The sequence below is a fragment of the Diabrotica virgifera genome, chromosome 7, assembly GCF_917563875.1.
Source record: "Diabrotica virgifera virgifera chromosome 7, PGI_DIABVI_V3a".
In the NCBI taxonomy this organism is placed as follows: Eukaryota; Metazoa; Arthropoda; class Insecta; order Coleoptera; family Chrysomelidae; genus Diabrotica; species Diabrotica virgifera.
Genome location: NC_065449.1, coordinates 2,776,711 through 2,799,853, shown reverse-complemented (window position 1 = coordinate 2,799,853; position 23,143 = coordinate 2,776,711). Strand labels below are relative to the sequence as shown.

The window sequence follows — 23,143 nt, the reverse complement described above, 5'->3', positions numbered from 1 at the left end:
CAGACCATCTGCAACAGTATGGGACAACGCCAACAGTAAAACCGGCAAAATTTGAAAAATGTGCCACCGATTCCAGGAACAAAATCCATCCTACCTTGAGGCATGCCGCGGGCTCCGCGCAACGGAATAGGAATAGCCGAACGGCCTCAGGCTCCGCGGAACGGAATGGGAATAGCCGAACGGCCTCAGGCTCCGCGGAACGGAATGGGAATAGCCGAACTGAAATGACTAAATAGTTCAAGCACAAGTCTATTGCAGATCATAGCTTTCTATGTACACGCGGTACCTATATACGAATGAATTATTATATTTTAGAAGTTTATGGATATGCAATTAAAACAGTGTTCATTTTAAATCATTATTCATCATCACCTAAAATATTGTTCTGAAGCTATTTGTTTGTGGCATTTATGTAATTTATTATTCTAAATGAGAAATAAGATTATACAATTTAACTTAAAAAATTATTTTATTAACGTTTCCACTTCCACCCACATCGAACGTTTACATACAAAAGTAGTTTTTCTATGGATGCTATACAATGTGCAACTTCTCTCACTATTACTTACATACATTCAAAACGAACAATTTCTCAGACTGTGAGATAAGTCGGCCATTGCAGTGAGGAATATTTTTCTCACGGGTTTCATACGTAGAATCGCGGTTTCCAGGGTAACATGCACAATACAAACACAAATATGTTTGTCAAATAAAATGTGTCAAATCAAAACTTACCAGGAATTACCTTTCAAAATTGTTCAAATATAACTGGTAACTATAATTTTAAATCAATAAAAGTATATAAATATTAAGAATATTAAATACTTACATATGTGTATAATATGTATTTTATTTCAATTTTGGCATATAATCTACATCAAAGCACCTAAATTATTTAATTTTGAAGTTTTAACTCTTGACAAAAACGCATCCATAGAAAAAGTACAGTGTACAACACGTGAGAAAACGACATATTTCTGCCTCGCTTGATTTGCGGCACTTGCCTCGTACCTCGGCTCGTGGCAACAAACTTCTGCGCTCGTGAGAAATATGTCTTTCTTCTCTCTTGTTGTACAATATATATTATTTTAAGTGTTTCAAAAATGTTGTATTTTGTGTTTGTGTTTTTTTTTTGTAAAATATATAACTACATAATAAATTATTTTTCTTTATTTATTTGTTACATTTACATAAAAAAAGTGGTTTTTAAGTGTTTCAAAAATGTTGTATGATGTGGTTGTGTTTTTTTTGTAAATTTTTTTGAACATACTTATTCAAATCAGAGTGAGCAAAAGATTTAAGCGAATAATATTGCAACATGATTCCCACAGCCTTAGCTCATTCCCCATATCTTCCACGATTTTTGAAAAAACGCACACTCTTGTTATGTAGAATTTGAAGTTTTCAATATGAAATTGGAATTCAAAATAACTCTCTGCACTGAGGCTGAAAGCATTTGAGTCAATCGCATTCACTGGAAAAGTTTTAGAGAACTAATCGACAGCAAATGTTTCTTGAGGATTTTTTGTACGGAATTCTTTGTGGGGATATTTTGATTAAAAAATATTTGTAGATTATTTGTCCGGGATTTTGTGTGTGGATTTTTTGTCCGGGGATTATTTGTCTGGGTATTTCTTGTCCAGGGATAATTTGTGAGGATTTTTTGTCCGGGATTATTGGTCCTAGCGTTATGACGTCACAAAATCTACCTTCTGGCCATTAAAGAGAAGCTAACCATATTAGTAAAATCCCTCAGGTGTAGTGTGCCTCACCACCTTATACTATCACGAGCCGCCCCTGGGAAGCAAATCTATCAATATCCTCGTAGAAAGGATGCTTGTGCATAAGATTATTTAATAGTTCTCTATGAGTGCGATAACAGTCAAACTAAAAGTTTTTAGCCTTTTTAAGCACGAAAAACTTGTTTCTACAAATACGGTATTCGATGGAATTGTCAGAATTAAACAAAACAAATTATAGTCTTCTGTAACAATGTCTTTAATTGGTTGTAATTTTATAACCCATTCTTGCAAATTACCATTTTTTAAATTTCCGTCAGCATAAAAAAGGCAGAGCTCTCTTTTAAGTCTTCGAATTTTAGTAAATTTTTTGCCAAAAACTCGAAATAAATTTTGAAAAGCGTCGGAAGGAATGATCAAACTGTATGACCCGAACTTTGTTGTATCTGCTAAGCTTACGAATTTTAATTCATCACAATCCTGAAAATCTACATCCATTTCCATTAAAATATCATATGTTAAATAAAAAAATTAATGCTCTGTATTGGGTAGAATTTGCATTCGTGCTAATACCATCATCACACCTAGATCTTTTCAAAGTATTAATTACGGTCATTGTGCTTGCTTTGTCAAAAATAGAATTAAAAAATGATTCGCTTCTTTTATCACGTATTAATTGACGAGTCCTTTTTATCCCGTTTAAACAAAAATGAATATCTAAGTAGGGACGTTTTTTTTTGAAGAACGTCATGTAAAATATCTGTTATAATATGCAAGCGCGGCTCCTCCTTAGGGTCAATTGGTCAATGACCCCCCTAAAATAATCTCATAAAAATACCAATTTTATTAAAAATATCTTTTATCTAAAACTTCACTCTGAAATACTCTCAGCAGTCTGCATTGGCAAAACAAATATAATAGATATAATAACGTCGCGCCTCGCGCTATACACAAGCCCGTGGCTGGGCCGTATTTTAAATTGTCTACATACAGTTCTTATGGCTTATGGACAAATGCATGTAAAATAGAAAAGAGACGGCAGATAGCAATTTCGTGGGCGAGAGTGGGAGTGACCTTTCCGTCGTATACCTGTAGTAGAGTCGACGGCCTCACGTTTAGTTAGTTACCGTCTGCTTGTTCAATGAGAAGGTCATAGACTATTTTGCAGAACTAAAGGATAGAAGAATTGACTTAAAATATAAAAATATTTAAAGTAAGTTTCGTTTTAATAAATTTACAATTTATTATACTATAAATATTCCTATCTATATATCAGTCAATAACCTGTTCATACCATTTTTCCTATATTTTTTAAAAGATTTACTCTAAAAAAAGACAAATTTAATTTTCGGAAAACTAGGGTAAATAGTATTGAGTTTTATCTAAGTCTGTATTTTTTATCTAAAATATAAATGCTAAAAGATCTTTTAAATACTTTAAAAAATCAACAGTTTGAAGTTTTCAAACCAAAATGACCCCCCTGAAGATTGACCCACGAGCCGCCGCTGATAATATGAAAAATGTCGCTAAAAACTGTTGCTAAAAATGTAAACTCAAAATCATTTAAATCTCCTAAAAATCCTTTAGCCAGCTGAACTTATTTGCGGTCTTCCATCTTCCGAAAAAAACGAATACTGCCCATCATAGCACGCATCCAAATATCCAAAACCTTTACTATATAGGAATAGGACGGTGAATACGGCGGATTTATTTTTAAATGCATCTGCATTGCTAATCTGGGTACTACCAGTGCCGATATGATGACGTCACGTTGCCATGATCACCGTTGATGCTTGTACAGCTGAGAAACGAAATTTCATCCTCGTCTTCACTTTGCTTGAGTCATAGAAGTCAAATGACACAGGTCAGGACCTGACCGTCAAGGGCCTACAGCTTTAATTTTTGGATTACGTATTGAAATTCTTTTTTAATTTTTGGATTAATTAAAAAAGAGTAGGTTTATAATTAATTTCAGTATTTATTAATAATAATGCTACTTATATTTTTTTGTCTCAATTTAATTATTATATTTTTGGTGAAGCTCGCCTTCACCTACTTCACCTGGTCGGCCGCCGCTGCATGACCGGCCCAGTTCCATTTAAGTTTAGCCGCCTGACATACAACATCTGTGACTCCTGTTCTCAATCATAGTTCTTCGTTATATGATCTCGCAATGACACCAATCATCGACCTCTCCATTGTACCTTGAGCAATTCTTAATAGATGCGGTTGTTAATGTTTCAGCACCATACATCATAACCGTCAAAACGCATTAGTTAAAGACTTTCAATTTCAAGCAGATTGGACCATCACTTTTGAATACATCTTCGCGTTTACCATGTCTCTTGTGATTCGTATTTCATGACCAAGACACGTGTACTTTTCCGCAACTCTATTTCGCAGTCGTTAATGACAATGATTTCACTGGGGACCAGGTTTATCATTAGCTTTGTCTTAGATGTTATTGTTTAACCCAACCTGAGAGCACACTTCTTGAAGGTCTTGCAACATTATTCTAATATCCTTTAAATTGTCTGAAAGTATAACTACATCGCGCGAACCGCAAGTTTGTTAGATTTTGTCCATCTATATTCTCTAATCAAGCATTTTAAAGGCGTATTCCAGAACGGCGATAAACAGCTTAGGTGACATAGTATCGCCCTGTCGTACTCCTCTGCCAATTCGTATGGATTGTTATTCTCGTGCAACTTCACTACCATTGTGGCGTTTTTATAGAATTTATACAGGGTGAGTCACCACTAACGGGACGGAATATTACAGCGAAACGGTAAAAGATTTAAAAAAATTTAAATTGAATAGTTTGTAAGTAGATAAAAGCTACATTTTAAAATTATTTTGAAATATACAGGGTGTCCCAATAAATGACGGCGTATCAAAGTTTTATTTTTTCTTATGGAACACCCTGTATTTTATTGCATTTTTTAATTGTCCGCAAAAAATAAGGTTTAGTTTCATAAGGCTTCCCTATACCTATGTACAGAGTGTTCTGAGTTATGTTGACTTTTCTTAAAATGTAAAGTTTTAAAAGAAGGCTTATTCTCAAGTTATTTAAGAAATTATAAAAACATTACTCTTACATCTAAATAGTTGGATATTGGTTGAATGTATTACATGATTAATTATTACACATTTGTCTACAGGGTGTTCAAAATTTATAGTTTCATTAGTGGGGTATTCATTGTGTCATATGATGCGTATTTTAAATGGAACACCATGTATATTAATAAATAATTATACTTAACAAATTTACCTCTTTCGAATGGTATATGAATGTCCTATACCTAGGTCTCATAGTTTTTGCGTAATTTACAATTATTTAAATTCTTACTCTGTAAATCGATTTTAAAACAAAAGATGAAGTTAATTAATGTCATTGTATGACATTGTCATTTTATGACATTGTCATTTTATGACAATACGGTCTGGTAATTATCTTATAATTAATGCATTCCATGATTGATTATTACACATTTATTTACAAGGTGTTCAAAATTTACAGTTTCATTATTAGATTATTAAATGTAGCATAATATGATGGGTATTTTATTAGGACACCATGTATATTAATCAAAGATTGTACTAAACACAGGTTTCTGGGTTAGGAAGTGCAGCATTTACAATATTTTTAATATAACCTTATTTAAAAAAATTCATCTTGGTCAATCCTGGTGACCTAGGTGGCCAAATATATGGACCGAATCAATCTATCCATTTATTTCCAAATTTTATGTTGAGGTTGTTCTTAACATCACGTCAAATATAAGCAGGAGCTCCGTCCACTTGGAGCCACATGTTTGTTCGCACGCTAAGTGGAAGGTTTTAAGAAGGATTCAAAAAACTTGTTTTAAGAAATTTAAAAAAGTTGCTCCATTCAGATTTTCGTCAAAAAAATATGGGTCTATAACGTACTGGCTCAGAATACTGCCCCAAACATTAACACTTCATCGGTGTTGGCGATCAACATTAAAATGTTTGTTTACTGTATCATAATAAAATGAAAGCTATGTCTATTATTATTATTAAAAGTTGGTAGATTCGTCTGTACATAATACATTCTTAAAAAAAATCAGGATTTTCTCCAAATTCTAAAGTCTATAAACGAAAAGTTAAACGTTCCTGTTCTGTCTAATGCTGGTGTAGTTGAGTTTTATACGGATGATAGTGGTTTTTCTTATGTATTCTACATACACTTATTAGAGTGATCTCCAATTGACTCGACATTTTTCACGTAGGTACTAGTATTTGGGTTTTCCGTAACAGAAAGCAGGACATCAAGTTCGTTGACGTCATCAAAAATAAATGGTTTATTTTTATTTAACTTTTCCTATCTATGCAAAATTACCAGCAGCACGGAATCTATCGAGAAATTTCTCAAAAACGTCCTTTTTTGGGTGTCCTCTATCAGGATACTTTTAAGCGTAAACTTTAGAAGCTAAGAGAAATTTTAAAAATATTCCCCAATGCAAAGTAGCATGTCTACTCTTTCATAGATAGTGTGATTATTCATTTTTAGGAACAATTAAATTTGAATGTAATTGGCTCTTCCAAAGCCATTTTTAAGTAAAAAAAAAATTGAATATCATACACGGATGTTTATAGTTTTGATAATTACCAGACCGTACTGTCATAAACTGACAATGTCATACAATGACATTAATCTTTTGTTTTAAAATCGATTTACAGATTAAGAATTTAAATACTTGTAAATTACGCAAAAACGATGACACCTAGGTATAGGACATTCATATACCATTCGAAAGAGGTAAATTTGGTTAGTATAATTATTTATTAATATACATGGTGTTCCATTTAAAATAAGCATCATATGACACATTGAATACTCCAATAATAAAACTGTAAATTTTGAACACCCTGTAGACAAATGTATAATAATTAATCATGGAATACATTCAACCAATACCCAACTATTTAGATGTAAAAGTAATGTTTTTATAATTTCTTAAATAACTTGAGAATAAGCCTTCTTTTAACACTTTACATTTTAAGAAAAGTCAAGATAACTCAGAACACTCTGTACATAGGTATAGGGAAGCCTTATGAAACTATACCTTATTTTTTGAGGACAATTAAAAAATGCAACAAAATACAGGGTGTTCCATAAGAAAAAATATAATTTTGATACGCCGCAATTTATTGGGGCACCCTGTATATTTCAAAATAATTTTAAAATGTAGCTTTTATCAACTTACAAACTATTCAATTTAAATTTTTTTCAAATCTTTTACCGTTTAGCTGTAATCTTCCGTCCCGTTAGTGGTGACTCACCCTGTATATTAGCTTAGTATATCGATATGACATACATCTAAAGCACTCAAGACTGCATCCAGCTCAACGGTATCAAAGGCTTTATGGAAGTTCAGAAAGGAAAGGAAAAGTGGCCTTGAAATATACTACATATACTATCCATAATAAGGAAGAGAAGGTAAATGCAACAATAAAAACACAAATTCCGAATATATCTCACTCCTCAATATTCATTTTATTCAATAGTTTCCAAGAATATAAAATAAAAATCAACAAATTAAAACATGTACGTATATGGTACATAGTTCTTATGTACATAATGATAATTTTAGAAAACAAAAATATAAACCGACATTTCCAAAATTTACATCATAAACAATAGTCAACTTTTCTAGAATTTTTTGAAATTTAGGAAACAACATTATTACAAACGCCTAGTCGAGAAAACATTTTTAATTTGTTTACAGTGTCTGCCATACTAAATTATTTGGAAATATTCACCAATAGAATTCATAGTAATTAACACACTGATCAACAGTGTGTCTACGTAGAATTTTTTGTCTTCAAGCAGCTTTACATTTAGGCTATGCAAGTCCGTCTTACATGGCATATCTCTTGCCTAGCCTGACCTTTTTACATCAGAGCTATTTCTGTGCAATTTTTGCTACCACTTTCATTGTTGCCAGCAAAAGAAATATACCAAAACATTAACTTTAGATATTTCACTTGGAAATTTCAGTCCAGCATTAAAAATATATTCAAGTATAAATCCCAAATTATCATTACTTCCAATAAATAACATTTAAATTTACACAATAAGATTAACTTTTATTCTAAACTATAAATTTTGTTATATTGGCGACATGAAATTTGACAACTGCATCAAAATAGCGTGAAAAATAGAACACGTTTTAATTTTTTGTCTAGCACAGGAATTGCATGGAAATAGCGCGTGGGCATGCGCAGTTGCATAATCTGTCTTGCATGGCTCTTGCCTAGCATGAAAATAGCATCATGTAAAACCGTCTTTATACAGGATCAATAATTCATTTAAACGAAATAGGCTAAATTCAAAGCTTTTAATCAAAGCAAAATTGTTGTTATCAACTATATATTTTGCGAATAAACTACCAATTTTAATTGGAAATAATGTATTTTCAACTAGAAGTTTGGTTTATTTCCAATAAATAAAGTAGATAATATAGAAATGTCACAAGAAAATAGTTTCAGAACTATATTAAAATTTGTTGTTAATTTAGAAAATCAAAATCTACAGAATTAACCAGGAAGATAAAAGAATTTATATAATACATTAATCAATTACGACTTATCAAAATTAAATACATTTACTAGGTTATAACGTTTATAAAAATAATTTAATAAATTATTTTCATTATTCCCTATTCGAATGTTATGTTATTCAATAATAGTGAACTTGCACATTTTTTTATTACATAATAATGTTCAGTTTTGTATAAAAATGAGATTTCCAAAATTTCACGCTTCAAAAACTCATAATAACTTAGAAGTACAAATTTAAAGTTTTCTGTATTTTAAAATAGTTCAAACGACCCGTGACGTCACATAGTTTAACTACATATATGGTTCCGTTTATGGTTATATTTAGGTATATTCTTCTTCTTCTTCTTTAGCTTATTGGTCTCCACCTACTTGGGTATTTGGCCAGCTCGTCCTCGCGGAATAAAGGAAAAATATTTATATTCTAATGACATTTATCGTATGTCATTGTAATAATATATACCAGTTTGTTGAGATTGGAGTTTGATATAGTTATTGAAGGAAAGGAAAGAAGGTTTACTATGGAAAATAAAACCATTTTGTAAAAGTACAAATTTTCTATGAAAAGTTCAAACGATCAAAAACACTTGTAACGTCACATAACTGTATTTTCTACTGACGTTTATAATGTCTAATTTAAAATTATATACAATTTTGTTTACTTCGTTGGTGGAGAATGTAAACATATAACCCGATGACGTCACGATGCGTTTTGGGCTGGCTGGTATAATTTGAATTTTTAATCGTCCTTGGGGGCCAAACGAAAGACAAACAAAACTTTTTTATCTTTGATACATGTTTTAAATTATGTTCTGTTGTGATTTATAACATTTTTTTCGAATTTAAAATTTTATGCAAGTTCCCTATTGTCCTAAGTTACTAGCTTAGGAGTTCTTTAACAATTTCATTATACCTGGTTCTTTAATATAATTATGAGTAATTGTATGGGAAACTTGGGCCCCCTAACATATTTTTCATAATTTTGATAAAACCACCATTTAGACTTCTTTAATATTTAGTACTATTCTCCTTTTCATGAACATTTTTCAGTGCGTCACAAATTATAGAAAAAAAGGTAAGTCCGTGATAATACACATTTATGACATTTATTCTAACGTGACATTTTAGTTAAATCTGACAGTTGTCAAATTTTATTTTCAATTTGGAATAAAACCAAATCAATTGTGTCTATTGCATTTATAAAATGGTATTTTCTTTCATTTGTATAGTCTTATAAATTGTACAGATTATATTGATAATATTATTATTTTATTTAATAAATAATTCTTTTTTGATTATGGCGCCATCTATCGACAACTAGAATAATCACCGAACTAGAATAATTACCGAAGTATTCCCAGACGTGCCTTTTTTTCTGTCACATACAATTTAATGCGTTAGAGAGAAATCGAAAAACTGTGACGCACTGAAAGATGATCATGAGAAAAAGAATACTAGCGTCACCTATGTACGACGGGCAGATGTTTTGACAATATTAAACGAAAGGACACCATCGCACAATTTCTAAACCACATTCCACAACTCTCTTGGTTCGTCATGGTAAGATAAGACTTTCAAACACCGCCAACCATCTAAGAAAGTCTCCAGTACTCACTACTGCGAAGGGTGCCTGTGAATATGACCAGAAGATTCTTTCACCAGGTCACAAGAAGAGCTTAAGAACAGGGATATCCTCGGCAGAAACAGAATGCAGAGGATACATCGTGAAACCCATAAACTGATTGACCATCCAATCAGGGTCCAGCCAGGTGATTGCCGATGATAGCCAAGCAGGTAGGTACGGTGGCCAAAAATAGTATTAGAAACCTACAGCATAGATAATCAGGTACCTGGAGAGGTACTTCAAAAAATAAGCGGTGCAGAAGAGGAACGTCGACAGAAGAAGAAAGAAGACTACCTCTTCAATCCTGACCCCCTGGAGGGTGTGTAGTGGTCGACGTGATGTGTATTGTCCGTCTCCAAAAATTTTGAAATAATTCTCTAACGATTGGTTCTGAAATTTTTGATCACCCCTCATAGTTGTATGTTAAATTTTACTACGCAATGTAATTCTAAAACAGTTTTTTTTTATCCGGTAAACTAGTACTGATAAAACTGTAAATATTGCACAACAAAAATCCGTTTGATCACAGATTATAACATGAACCGCATTTTGACCTATGATTATAGAGGTTATTTTTTGAGCGATTCTTAAATCAATCAGTGAAATGCGTAAAAAATCGCACCAGACACACCGCTGCGCAATTTATAGTGATCATTGGTTACTTAAAATAAAAGAAGTATAAGCAAAATCTATAATTTTTATCTGAATATATTTAAGATAATATTCACACTATTTCTCGCAACGGTCTCAGCGCATTTTTCAAGAAACCAGAAATGGTTTCTGGTTTCTCTATTACGTCGAAAATTTGTTATATTTGGCATAAATTATGGTTAGAATACTCTTTAACCACAGAGCCACTGAGCATCAAAGAACATGGGATAGGTTTCCGAAATATAAATGGGTTGTGTACGATATTACCAACAGAAGAAAGACGAAGTACAAGCAATTGGACGAGATACGACAAACCTTAAAGAAAATGAAAAACGGAAAGTCACAGAACCTGGAAACATTCCCATAGAAGAAAACATTATGTGGCTCAACAGCAGCCATGTAACAAAGATCGACACCAAACATAATGAAACCATGAAGATTACCAGCGGATGTATGAAAAGTACCCGTACTCCGTGGCCCCTGTTTTGAGCCATATTACTATCCGACAAGTGAGTGCTGGCGGGTTGCGCGAAGAACAAATTGAAAAGTGTAAGGGATTGCTCATTTCTATTGCTGTCGACTAGGAGTTCACATCCGCGACACCCGCGGTTAAGATCACCCGCCAGCTCTCGCTTGTCGGATTGTACACCTCCAGACATCCGTAGAAAAGAGAGCCTTCTAAGGGAATATAAGAACATACTTAATATAAACCCCTCAGCTACTGATACATATAGATGTCCTAGATATCGCACTAAAGTGACTTAAATCTAGGTCGTCCCCACTCCTTACGACAAGACAACTACATGAGGAAAATTTGCTGGGAAAGGGTAGCCCCACCACAGGTAGCCATAAAGCGCAATGAGCATCTACCAGGTATGGAATGAAGTCGCTTTAAGTCAAAGACTGTAAACCGTAATTATAACATCCCATTGGCAGTGCCGCAACTCACTATTCGAATGGAAACTGCGCCAAATCTGCTCTGCAGTCATACGACTGCATAGAACCTCGCCAAACCATTGAGCACATTGTGATGGAATGTCCTCGACGGCATACTCTGGTAGCATGATCGACTACTTCCATGCTACACTGGAGTGGATCGCACTCCACACAAAACTATAATTATTAGTAACACTCGTTCCTGTCTCTTCTTCTTCTACGGCACTACAGCCCAAATTGAGCCTTTGCCTCCTTTATTTTTTGCCTCCACCCTTGTTTGTCTGTGGCTGCTCTTCTCCATACACGGACTCCTAAAAGGGCTTGTACGTCGCTGCTTATTGTGTCTTCTCAGCGCTTTCTTGGCTTTCCAACCGGCCTCTTTCCCTGCATTCTAGCATTCAGTGCTCTTTTTGGTAACATATCCTCTCCCATTCTTATCACATATCCGGCTCATTGCAATCTTTGTATTCTAATGAAGTCTGACTTGGTGTTTCCTTATAAAGTTGATAAAGGTCGTTGTTGTATCGAATTCGGAAGATTTGGTTTTCCCTCGCAGGTCCTAGTATTCTCCTCAGTACTTTCCTTTCGAATGTGTCGAGTTTGTTCTTGGATGTTTCTTTCAGGGCCCATGCTTCACTGCTATAACACTGTCACAGTGAGAACTCTCTGCGGCATAATTTAAACATTTAACATATACATATATGTTTTGATGTATATTTGTTTTTGTATACAGGGTGTCCCCGAAAATAGTGAGTTTCTTTAAGATATGGGTATAATACACAATAAAGAAAAAAAAATCCTATAACATTTTTTTCTAAAGTTAACCGTTTCCAAAAGAAAAATTACGTTGTTCTCCATATAAGCGAACTTTTATTTTCATAAAATTAAATAATCTGGCATCACTGTACAAGAACTCTTTGTGACTTAGGTCATTGACACCAGAAATGTAGGTCAGACAAGTAGACACCTGCAAAATAATTATACCACCCCATGTTTGAAAATCAAACAAAACAAGAATTTGTTTCTTTGTTGAGGAGGAAGACGTTAATGTAAATACCAAAGACCCATGCTGCAACTATTTTTGAATTGTGATTGTCTATGTTTAGATTTTTGTATACATAGTTGTCAGATTTCAATTTGCATACCAAAATGTATTTTGGTTTTTTGGCCAAACGGCTGAATTTAGAAAAAAATGGTATAAGACTTTTTTGCTTTACATGGTGCCTTCTACCTATACCTTTAAGGAACGCACTATTTTAGGGGACACCCTGTATACATATTTATATTTGTGTTTTGCTTTATTATCAGTAGTAATTACATGAGAGCTCTAAAATTATCGATTTGTGTCCCGAGTGACACTTCGACAGTCTTAATTTCACGACCCGAAGGGGAGTGAAATTATGTCACGAGGGCAAAACAAATCGATAATTTTTAAGAGTTATAATGTAATTCGGCAAGATTATTTTATGAATAAAACTGTCTTTTAAATCATTTTAACTAATATTTTATTGATATCTTCGCCTGAATATTTGCTAAACCTGTTCATGGTGTTCTATTTGACAAGTTGTAAAACATTAATTGTCATTAATATCACTGGATGTTCATTTTTGCGTAGCAACGAAGGGCATCTGACGTAATAGGTACTTGACTACGGGAAATTATCGAAAAAAATTACCGCTCTAATTTTTATTCTTGTAGGTTCCTATTGGTCAGAATCTCTATGAATGAAATAATCGTTTATAATTATATTGTCCATGTACGCCATACGCTAAATAAATAAATTATTTCTATTATTGAAAATGATAAAAACAAAAAGAGATTATTGGCGTAAGAGCAAAAAATTACCTAATACAGTAAAATCGAACTTATGTATACTATGGGCCGGTTGTTCGAACGCTAATCAACAATGATCACTATCAAATATTTAATTACTGTCACCAACTGTCAATGTCAACTTTGAATGGGTTGCTGAAAACAATTGATTATATTTATGAGATTAGTTAATCAATTAATATAACAATTATTAACATAATTGATTAACTAATTTCATAATTGTAGTCCATAATTATGTTTTCAGCAACTCAAACAAAGTTGACATTGACAGTTGGTGACAGTAATTAAATATTTGATAATGATCATTTTTGATTAGCGTTCGAACAACCGGCCCTATGAATGACATTTTTTGTATTATAATATGTTTGTAGAAATTATGGTTTAACAACTGTCTTTTTTAGTTTTCTTTTTATTTTATATCAAAAGCTATACTTGTTATTAATATTGGTGTTAAATTATTGCTCGATTTATTGCAACGAATATACATAATTTATTTTAAAGTCATGTAAACTAAATATTGATAGTGAAAAGATGCTAATATCTAATTAAAAATTTTTCTAGTATTAACGGGGTGTAATGTTATTCCAACACTAAAAATTGTAAAATTTACATTTGCTAGCTATTTCTATATATCAAGAACTGCTAACAAATGCATAAAGAAAACCCTTCCAAAGGTAGCAAGAGCGTACCTGACTACTTCTACGACTGCCCTAAAGGTCATAACGGGTACTCTTCCCATTCACCTCCTACCTAAAGAAAAAGAAACCAGAGAAAACGATAATCTACCGGAAGTAAGATCACATAGGTATGCTCTAAAAATGAAAAAATGAATGGGAGGCACAAAAAGCGAAGGCTCAAAGAACTAAAATGTTAATCCCTGGTGTGGTAAGGTGGTCCAAATGCAGGTATATATACACCGTTTTTAGGCGTCAACGCCCTTCCAGTAGGGATCCATGGAGGAGTATCACCAAGCCGCAAGACCTTATCCCTTGCCTTACCGCTCCTCCATAGGCCGATCAGACACCAGCGATCTTTAGAATTTTAGACTACGACGTTAGCCTTTTTTATTTTTCCATTCACCGTCAATTTGTCAATCGAGCGCCTCAGACCACTAGGCTATCTGACCGACGAACCAAATGCGGGTTCAGAAGGTTAAATTATTATTTTACAGAATTTCTCACTGGCCATGCCTCCTTTAGGTCGCGTATTAATTATATAGAATAAAGATCACAAATGATTTATGTGTATATTGCAGCGAATTTTATTTGCACTGCCAAAGAGAACCCAATATCAAGGCTAGGAACGATAAAACCTAAGAATTTGATACAAAAAGCGATGGAGAACAAATAAGTCTACGATGGTACTGTGGACCTAATTACGCAAATAAAAACAGAAAAAGGAGACGCTAGAAAGAGCGTGACAGGAACAGAGTGGATAAGGTACAAATTTCATATAATGCGGTCATGGTCCCTTACAGCCTGGCCTCACGATGGAATAGACGGCACCTTTATAGCCAGATCTATAACTATATTGCTTAAGATGTTTTTAAGACCTCCTCCTCTTTTATTTTTACGTTCCCCTTTGTTAGACCACATACACCAGCACTTTTTATCTTACCATATTTTTGTTTCTTTGCAATACTGCCTCTTCATGTTATTTTAAGTTTTCCTGTCGAATTTTCAGACTGCGCAAGGTACCCCCAATGTTTCGTTCACCGATTGAACGGAACTCGTCCGGGGGTGCCTTGTTTGAAGAAGGGACGGGACTGGATGCTATGTTCTAATAGCATTTGTTCCTTTCCAGATCTAATAGTACCTTCCCTAGTCGGTTTAGAGTCTTTCCACTTTAGTTAAAAAAAGGTTAAAACTGGTTACATTTATAAACCAATATTAGATGAATAAAACATGTACTGAAATATATTTTTTTAATAAATAGTAATTTACTCAGAAATCTTCTTTATTTCTTACTAAAATCATTTTTTAATTTATCAACGACTTTGTTTAGGAAAAACAGATAAAATCAATACCGAAAGAAAAATTTGATAAATTAAAGCAACGTAACATTTTATTTTCCTTGTTTAAGTGCTAGTATAAAACATACATATCTTAATAGTACAATTATTAATACTAAACTCACTTACTCACATCGCAGCAGAGGCCTTCTGAGTGACCAAAGAGTAGGAGTAGACTAAGCTTGCAGTGTTGTAATATATACAGTGCGAAAACATAAAAATATGTATGACATCCCGTATGATATAGTAACAATCATCAGCAATGATGCTACAGCCCTATAAAAGAGCCTCGGCCTTCCCAAGTCTATTACGCCAGTCAGTAGGGAACTTGCACATAAAAATATTTTTGCATAAAATTGTTAATTAATGTTTAAAAATGTTATATTCAAAATATTACATCTTAACAATGAATAGTGTACGTACAACAACTGATAATAGTTCCGTGTCCAAAATTTCCGTTTCAAACAACTTCAAAAGCGCGAGCTGGGGTCTGACGTCACCAACCACAGTGTTCTCGTTCGCCCGTTCGGTGAGCTATTGCATTGAATGCATTTTGCCATTGCTAGTTGTGCGTGTCAAATAACTGTCTTGTTTGCTCGGTGTTTATATTATTGTATTTAGTGTATGATATACTTTATCAAAATGGAAAACAAATCTGCGCAATATAAGAACTATATAGTGCCGGAATGCCAAAGCACAACTGTCAGAACATCCAATAAATTTTTTTGAAGATATTCTTCTTTAGCGGCGAATCGATTGAGGGTAAAATTGTACATTTACCGCGCGCCTGCGCACACTGACAGTATGTAGTTCTGACAGTATGTAGTTCATTGCTAATCTTTCAAGATAGGTATGTACATATGTATCTGTAACCGTGCAAATAAGTCATTAAAAGAATATATTAGTGGTTTTAGGAAATGTATTATTTATTATAATTCTTGTGTTTTTGAATTTGTGTTTCCCTGTAGTAAAATAATAAAATATGTAGGCATAACATTTTTACAGTTTGTCGCCGTGTTGTGTAATTATATCCGAAACTTACGTGTCAATTCAAGTGGCTCGATGGCGTAGTTGGCAGAGCGGTGGGACAGAGAACGGAAGCACACGGAAGGTCGCGGGTTCTAATCCTGGACGATTCATACTTTTTTTATTTTTCGTTATTTTAATTTTTAAATAAAATACAAATAGCCTGTTAAGTATATTTACCTACTTCGTTTAAATTACCTATATAATAGAAGAATATCTTCTTACGTGCGTACAAAGTACACACACATTCTTTTTTTACTCTTGAAATGGCTAAAGGCATGCAGGCGAGATAAAAAGGATATTTCACAAAGTAGCAAAGGTATTTATGTCTGTGACGATTATTTCGATGTGAGTATTTATCTAATTAGGTACCTAATACTAATAAGACATTTTCTATTTCAAGAAAAAATATTAGGCAGTTGTCGTTTCATGAAATGTGCCTACTTAAACTTGTTTATTTGTTGCAGTTGGAACAAGACATGGATAACTATATAAATTCAAGATTATGGGTGGTCCCAAAATTATTAAGTCAGGTGTTGTCCCGCACATATTTGATTGTTAACCAGACAGAAAACGAACTTTTTCTGAGCCCATGAGGGAAGCAGCCCTTAAAAACGTCAGCTTCTTGAAGATACCGCTTCCACATCTAACTCTGTTCTAGAGGACAATGATGATAAGAGACAGTGTGATCCTAGTTTAACAAACTTAGTTCAACCAGGACCTGAATTAAACCAACCAGCTTTACATCAAAAACTGAATAATACATCAAAATCGGAAGTAAAAGTATTCAGTGTAAATTTCAAAGGAGTGTTGTAGTCGGGTTGTCGCCATTGAAAATACATAACAAGGATGCATGAACTTCACCTATAAAAACCTTCAGGACGTTCTGTATTTGAATATAATAGTGAATATAATGGTAGTGATGACTATTGGTAAAATGAAAGTGATTCTTCTTGTTATGAAGATGCGAAAGAAGAGGAAGCAAAACAATTTAAAATGTTGTCTCTGAAGTGTACAGTGATGGAGTTACAATACAGACCTAGATTGTATACGTTTCAATTAATAGAAATATATTGTAAAACACAAACATACATCAAAACTATTTTTAACTCTAAAAAGAACATGACACACAGCATAAACGAAAGCAATGCTTCGAGAATATTTGCAAAATCTGTTACATTAATTAGTAAATATTTAAGATCTTGTATTTTTAATCCCCAAGTTGGTCCAGTTAAATTAAACTTACCCTTAGCATTTCAATTAAAGACGATTAAAATGTACTAAACAATCCCCAGAATAGTCTAATTGCTATCTTTTGAAAAACCCTCGTGAGTAATAGTATCTACTTATGCGTTTTAAGCACTTTAAAAGGTACCAATTTCTAAAGGTTTATAAATTTCACTTTGAAACTAAATAAACTGATTGTAAAACTATACAAGATTACACATAATATCTGGTAATTTCCAACTAAATGCGATTAAAATGTTACATACAATTCCCGTAATACCCCAATCACGTTTAACCGGGCTCGACTCGTAGCTCGGTTGTGGTCCGTGACGTCAGACCAATAGAAGGAAAAACATTTGTTTTTTTTACATGCAAGCGTTGTTACCTTATGTTTTTTAATATTATTTTAATATTTAAAAATTTATGCAAGTTCCCTGTTCTATCCATTGTCAACCGTTGCCAGTTTGCTGCGCCTATTTTTCTACCATCCTCATTTACACCATCCTTCCATCTGAGTTTTGGCCTACCCCTACTTCTACTTCCCACAAGTTGTGACAAGGATTCTTCTAGGAGAGTTGTTCTGCTATGATCTTGCTAGATGTCCTGTCCATCTCAGTCTTCCTATTTTTATAAGAGATACCACGTCTTTACCTCCAAATATATGTTTATATCTGTGGTATATCTCGTAGTTGTACCTCCTCCTCCGAACACCATTTTCACAGATGCCACCGAATATTCTTCGCAGGATGCTTCATTCAACGGGAGGTTTTCATCTGCCTTGGAGATGGTCCATGTCTCCGATCCATATGTCAGCACTGGTTGTATAAGGGTTTTGTATATGGTTATTTTTGTTTTTTGGTTTAAGTTTCTGGGTATACTGAGTTTACTGTATAGTAACAACATGTTGGATAATAAGTGCATTAGATGGACCAGCCATTTAAAATTTTATATTTTCCACGTTGCTAAATGTACAGTTTCTGAGGTATACGGATAATATGCGTATTTTTAAATAGGACCATCCGTATATTTTACAATCTTCTATTACAGTTTCGCAGTATCGACAAAAGATCAATTTGTGAGCAGAAATTTTTGATAACACCATTATTGGACCTTATTTTTAGGATAGAACTATAATAGGTGAAAAATACCGGGCATTTTTAGAATTGGAGTTAATTCCAGAATTAGCCAGACTCTTTCCTAATTATATAAATCCACATCTCGTGAGCAGATCAATTTGGTTTCAGCAAGATGTAGCACCTCCTCCTTATCTTCGAGACACTCGTGAGTTTCACAATACATTTCCAAATCGTTGGATTGGAAGAAGAGGAGCTATCGAATGACCAGCAAGATCCCCAGATTTGACACCTCTAGAATATTTGTTATGGAGTTAACCAACATTTTACTATTATATTATACGGAGTGATAAGAGGTATCTTATGTCTCCATACTTTATGCTCGCACTCTACGTAAGCTCTATATTCATCTCTTGGAGTTCTATTAAAAAATTTGCAATTATTTTTTAATATTTGCATGTCGTGTACCTTCTTTTATTCCATTATAATTGAATATACATTTTGTACATAGAATTTTATATACCTAACCTACTTGTCTTATATTGATTATTACACTGAATGTATCGTAGAGATTCGGTGAAAAAGCCGTGTTGAATAGTTGAGACTTGGCAACAATGTTTAAATTGCATTAAGCTATTTTTCTTTACCGATATTTTTCGTGTATTATAAACCAACTGTAGTTATAGTCTAGGCGCCAAATAGAGGTCACCGTGTCCTTTTCAGTTCTGATGGACAAACTCAACGATTTCTTATGGATTTTTGGTTGCTGATTACGAATTTCGAGGGCGGATTTCGATCCGAGTGGTCAAAAAATTGTTATAAACAATTTAATTGTTTATAAATTGTTTATAAGGCTGTGGCTCATAAACTAAAAGAGATGAAAAATAATGTTTCAAATAAAATTCGTTCCTTAATAAAAAACCAAGAAAAAAACGTTTACTAAACTTAAATCCAACAATTAGAACTTAAGATATTGTAAAATTAGTGCACAATGCAAATTGCAAAATAAGTATTTTTCAACGCTTAATCGATCCTAACTCGACTTCTGCATAAGCAAATGAGCCTTAGAAGGTCTCATTTTAAAGCTTAATTAATAGGCTTCCAAACAAAGTTTGTTAAATTATTTGATCTTCATTTGTTTTAAAGTTATACCGGTTTGAAGTTATAATTTTCTTAAAAAAATTGTGCATTAATTTTTTATAAGGGTTTCAAGCAAATTTGAGCTATAAACATTTATACTTTAATTAACAATAATGATAGAAGAACTTAAAAGGAACAATTTGAGCTTATGAAAATGTTCGTAAATTTATTTTTGGCCAAGATGTCGATATTTTAATGGCGCGCTATGAGACGCAAGCTCACATCGTAAAGCTATTGTCTTACTAAGTATTGACTCACAGCGTAAAGGTTCACGCGCTAACTTCTCGATGCAAATTATAATTTATAATATGTATATATTGTATACGTTATCTTCATTTTTCATTTTTGAAGATCCTAATAAAATTTTATTATATAATTTTTATAATTAAATCATCATACTGTACCTCGTATCACCTTTCATTCTATTTAATTTGCCTTCCATTTTTTGTACTAAATGAGAAAAAAAAACATTAAAAACTAATATTTCAGAAATACAACTAAAAAGTAAGTTGATATTATTTATTATTACTATTTTTACAGACATTTTCTTTCATACATCTGCATCGAGATATACAGGGAATCTCAACTTTTTTATATCTGCATAAGTTCTTAGGACAATTTTTACAGACACATGGTGGTACTAAATCTGATCTTGAAGGCTTTAAAATTAAAACTTTTTGGGGCCTCAGAGTTTCCTAATCTATATGATATCCATATACAACTGGATCAAGTTCTTTTGCAGTATCTTCGAGGCACGTTAATTGTGTGTACACCACGTAAAATGCTCTTTTTATATGCAATTGGATTGAGTTTGATATTGGTCGCATATCTTGCCAACTTTGTTTGGAAGTCTATTAGTTAAGCTTTAAAATGAGACCATGAAAAGCTCATTTCAATGCGTAGAAGCCGAGTTACGATCGATAAAGCGTCGAAAAATACCTACTTATTTGACTGTGAGCCGACCTTATGTCACATAGCGCGCCATTAAAATATCGACATTTTAACCAAAAATAAACTTACGAACATTTTCATAAGCTCAAACTGTTCCTTTTGAGTGCTTCTATCATTATTGTTAATTAAAGTATAAATATTTATAGCTCAAATTTGCTTGAAACCCTTATAAACAAATTAATGTATAATTTTTTAAGAAAATTATAACTTCAAACGGGTATAACTTTAAAACAAATGAAGATAAAGTAATCTAACAAACTTTGTTTGGAAGCCTATTAACCAAGCTTTAAAATGAGACCTTCTGAAGCTCATTTGCTTGCGTAGAAGCCGAGTTACGATCGATAAAGCTTAGAAAAATACTTATTTTGCAATTTACAATTTGCATTGTGCACTAATTTTACAATATCTTGAGTTCTAATTGTTGGATTTAAGTTTAGTAAACGTTTTTTTCTTCGTTTTTTATTAAGGAACAAATGTTATTTGAAACAATTTTTTTTTTATCTCTTTTAGTTTATGAGCCAGAGCCTTATAAATAATTAAATTGTTTATAACAATCTTTTGATCACTCGGATCGAAATCCACCCTCGAAATTCGTAATCAGCAGCCAAAAATCCATAAGAAACCGTTGAGTTTCTCCATCAGAATTGAAAATCACACGGTGACCCCTCTGGCGCCTAGACTATAATTCATCAATAGTACTTTGTATAAAATTATAAATCAGTATGAGGCATCATTTATTTATTGTCGGACTAGGTCCTAATAATTAACATTAATCTTTTTAAGATTATTAGATGCTTATCATAATATTATATTGGTACGTATACGTATAGTAAAATAACCATAAAGTGTTTTAAGATACGAAATAAGGAAACGTAGTTCATATATTCATCTTACCCTGGACATGTAAAAACTTTCTATCAATTTAGAAGTAAAACCTTTTTACTACAAAAACACGCTTACGTCATTCAAGATTTCTGACGTCAGAGCATTGCCAAAACTTTAGAATATGACTTTTCATCATGGGCATGTTTATTGTACAATGAGAAGCTATACTTCGGACAGACCCCGAAGATCTTTCAGAAATAAAGTGGACGAATCAATGGATAGAAGAAATCTGCAGGAAGAGGACTGTCAAAACAGAAAGAACTGGAGGGAACGGTTGAGTGACGAAATATAGTGAAAACTGTGGAAAACTTCAGTACATATGTGGCGACAAGCTTTAATTATTATTTTTGCTAATTTTATTTTTTAATAACTTTCCTCAAAACGGTCATTTAAAATTCACATGTGTTTTCGTTCGTAAAACACAAAACCAGATTGTATAAAATTAATGTTTTTTTCAAGGAAACACTAATAGATTTCGAGGCTACACTAGCCACGCTCTTTATGCCAACTTCTTAAAATACAGAAAGGTTCTCAACTTTTAAAACGCCAGATGTAGTAATTTATTGCCTTTTCTAGTCATATTGTAGAAACACAAACATATTTTAGCGTTTGTGGTTTTTTTTTCAGCCACAGTCAGTCGATATATAACTAAGGGTCGATTCACAGTCTCCCGTGGAGAGACACAACCCAGCGGTCGTAGGAATAGGTCAACAACATACCCTTTCGAGATATAAGCAAAACACGCTTTTTATTACCAAAAATAAATAAGTATATTATTGACAGTTGTTTGCGTTTTAATTAATATTATTTTATATAATTGTTTCCGTCAACACACACACCATCGGAATACATATAATATTAATTTTATTGATTATGCACTACGATAATATTGTTGTTAATTAATATATTTTAGCAAGTAATGAAAACCGATTGATATCACTAATTAGAATAACGAATTATAGATATTATTTGTACAGTAAACAAAAACAAAGAAAAATATCTCTGACATGTAATGATGCCTAGCTTCTCACTGTACAATAGGGTGGAGCGAAAAAATCAACTTTTAAAATTTAAAATGCCTGTATGCGGAAAAGTGGTCTGCATATTTGTTGTAATACCCTGCAAAATTTCAAATCGATCGGACTTCGTTTAGCGGTGCCCCCACTACTTCGAAATTTGAGGCTATTGGCCTCCCACTAAAGTAATGCGCCGATGCGCCCGCCTTCGTTAATACTTACTTGGTTAATTTTGGTAGTAGTTCGATTCGAGAGCAAACTGCGTTTCTTGTATTAGTATCAATTTAGATGCAATACAGTGAACCGTTGTTTTATTCTGTGTTGTTAAACTGTGTCCGTGAGATCCGTAAAAAAAGAAAACATGCCTAAAACACGAACAGACGTCGCTTGTTGTGTTTTTGGAGCACCAAGGAAGTTTAAAGACAATATGTTACCGACCTGTGCTG

General features: G+C 33.1%; 1 protein-coding gene across 1 annotated transcript in view; it reads right to left on the bottom strand.

Annotated features, from left to right (window-relative positions):
* Window positions 1-7,228: 7,228 nt before the first annotated feature.
* LOC126888368 (forkhead box protein K1-like) overlaps window positions 7,229-23,143 on the bottom strand; it is a 122,702-nt gene continuing 106,787 nt past the window's right edge. The window contains exon 9 of the mRNA XM_050656565.1: window positions 7,229-22,707. The gene's annotated coding sequence lies outside the window, so the exon portion shown is untranslated. The remainder of the gene's footprint in view (window positions 22,708-23,143) is intronic.